General features: G+C 43.9%; 1 long non-coding RNA gene across 1 annotated transcript; it reads right to left on the bottom strand.

Moving 5' to 3' along the window:
* Positions 1-362: 362 nt before the first annotated feature.
* LOC106111298 lies at positions 363-2305 on the bottom strand. The gene is made up of 2 exons (XR_001226153.1): positions 2252-2305; positions 363-2170 (listed from the first exon to the last, which is right to left on the bottom strand). It is a non-coding gene; the product is annotated as an uncharacterized LOC106111298 (long non-coding RNA).

The following is a 2305-nucleotide window of genomic DNA, read 5'->3' as shown; positions in this document are numbered from 1 at the left end:
CATCTACTGTTAAATGTGCTATGGCGATAGAAGTTGTTATTACAGCAATAGATGGCGCTGACCCTGAAATTTTGGTGGAATTTCAGTAGGTGTTTTGTGAATTCCGCTAAATAGTCTTAAATATAATGTACAAATTATTTGTACATGTCTATTGACGCCATGTACTTAAAGCTAGTTTTTCTATCCATTATATCCCTTTTATTTTGAATTATATCTACTTTATCTTTGTGGTTATCTTCCAAACATTGTTAATTTGTTTCTGAAGCCTAATGCAGTTTATTACATATTCTCATACTTTTGGACTAATAACTGAGTAGGAAGCAACAAGCGGCCGCTGGTGTGGGAAATAAAACATCAATAAATATTTTAAACCAACTTTATTTTTAGCTAAAATATAATAATTCATACATCAAAGAAGATCCCTAATTATAAGGTAATACCGCAATAATACAATAAAAAAAAATAATGGAAAAATCAATACAAAGTTAAAATAAAGGTTTTCCCACAACGATTAACAAGTTAGAGGCCCGCCTCGCCCGGGGCGGGGGCCGGGGCTGGGGCCGACTGGGGGCGGAGCTGCGGGGCGGGGGCAGATCTCACCGACATATTAAGCAACGGGGAAATTATCATTGGACGGTTGTCGAATGTTTAACGTAACAATTTAATTAAAAACAAATAAACTGCGACATCGTGGAGGCGACGCGCGGCTGCCGGCGGCGGTCGCTCGATTTTTTTCGCGCGTTTTATCTCGCATCTTCACTGGTGGTTGATTTTGACAGCTGTCAACGTGACAAGTACACCGTCATCCAGTCGCGCTCCACGTTACGAATTGTCGATGTTTGAGCGAAGCGCCGGCCAGCGACAAACAGCTCGTAAAACACCGTGATCGACAAGGATCGCTTAGATAGTGTGAAGTGGAGCGGCTTACAATACTCTACTCTAATATGGCAATAGGTCCATGATATGCAAGACGGAGAGCGCGGCCGTCTACACGAGGGCTGAGTAACGATGACGTCCGTATAAGAGGAAAGGTGGTAATGCCCTCTCCCGTGCGGCGACCGCTGCCCTCTGGCCAATGAAACACCCGACTGAGGGAACAGTACAACTTAACTAAGGGCGGGCAGTGGCGCCGCGCCGTTGTGCGCGTGTGCGTCACAGAAACTAACGTAGCTTACATCTAAACGTTAGTAAAAATTTTCTTAACGCATTCAAAATATATATATAATTATAATATAGTATCTATAGCTGATCCTAAAACGACACCGTTAATATAGTACTTGTATAATATACATCTATGTAAGTTTTCAAATAACTCTGTGCCTAAAATACATTTAAGCCGATTTTTTGTTTAAAAGCTCATAGAGGGTTAGAAGTGTGTGCGCGCCGGCGACGCAGTGACGTCATCGTACAGGACACGAAACAATCTACTTTAGTCGCCTTGTACTTATCGTAAATGCGAACTGGGGGCGTGGCGGGGGCGGGGCTGGGGGCGGGGGCGCGCCGGCGCCGGCGCAAGCGTCACTTAGTGTAGTAATATACAAGCAGCGATTGACCTCTTAACACTAAACCTTACATATCCGACCTCATACGAAATTACAACGACTACTGATTTTATTATTACATACATCGCTTCACTTACAATAGAAAAAAAAACGATAGAAAAGTGTCGAAAGTACTACAAACAGACGGACGAGCCTCAGCTAAAGAAGCGAGCGAGGGAGAAATTATTCATTACGTATAAAGTTGATATGATCAATTTTGAGACCTTAGTTTTAAAGACTAACAAATCTTATATTAGAAAGTCTTGTGCCGCGAGACAGTGCTGAAGCTTGAGTACGCTAGTTAGACTCTATCGCGATGCAATAGAGTGCATTTTACATCACCGCGGGGAGCACACGCGGAGAGACTACGAAATCAATTCCATTATCTGTTTGCGGGAGAACATTCGAGAGTGACGTCACACGGCCGCCTTGTATCAACGAATATAATGTTACTTAGTTAAATAGCAAAATGGACCGTATGGCGGAGACGATAAGGAAGTAATTAGTGAAGACGGGGCGGGGTAAGTACGTGCCGCTGGCGGCGGGGGCGGTGGAGGGGTATTACATCGTGCTGTTGTCCCACTCCAGCTGGCTGATGTTGCGGTACTTGTGCTGCTTGCCCGGCAGAGCTGCAACATACATACATACAGTTACACACGAAGTCTATCGACGAATTCAATAGTTTGCCTTGTTATGTTGTGTGTACATACGTTCTTCGTCATCGTCGTCGTCTTCATCGGAGTCGTTCCTGTCGCTGTCGGAGT

Source organism: Papilio polytes, unplaced genomic scaffold (genome assembly GCF_000836215.1).
Source record: "Papilio polytes unplaced genomic scaffold, Ppol_1.0 DF824169.1, whole genome shotgun sequence".
In the NCBI taxonomy this organism is placed as follows: Eukaryota; Metazoa; Arthropoda; class Insecta; order Lepidoptera; family Papilionidae; genus Papilio; species Papilio polytes.
Note: the sequence above shows the minus strand (reverse complement) of the source record. Positions and strands in the feature narration are given on the sequence as shown.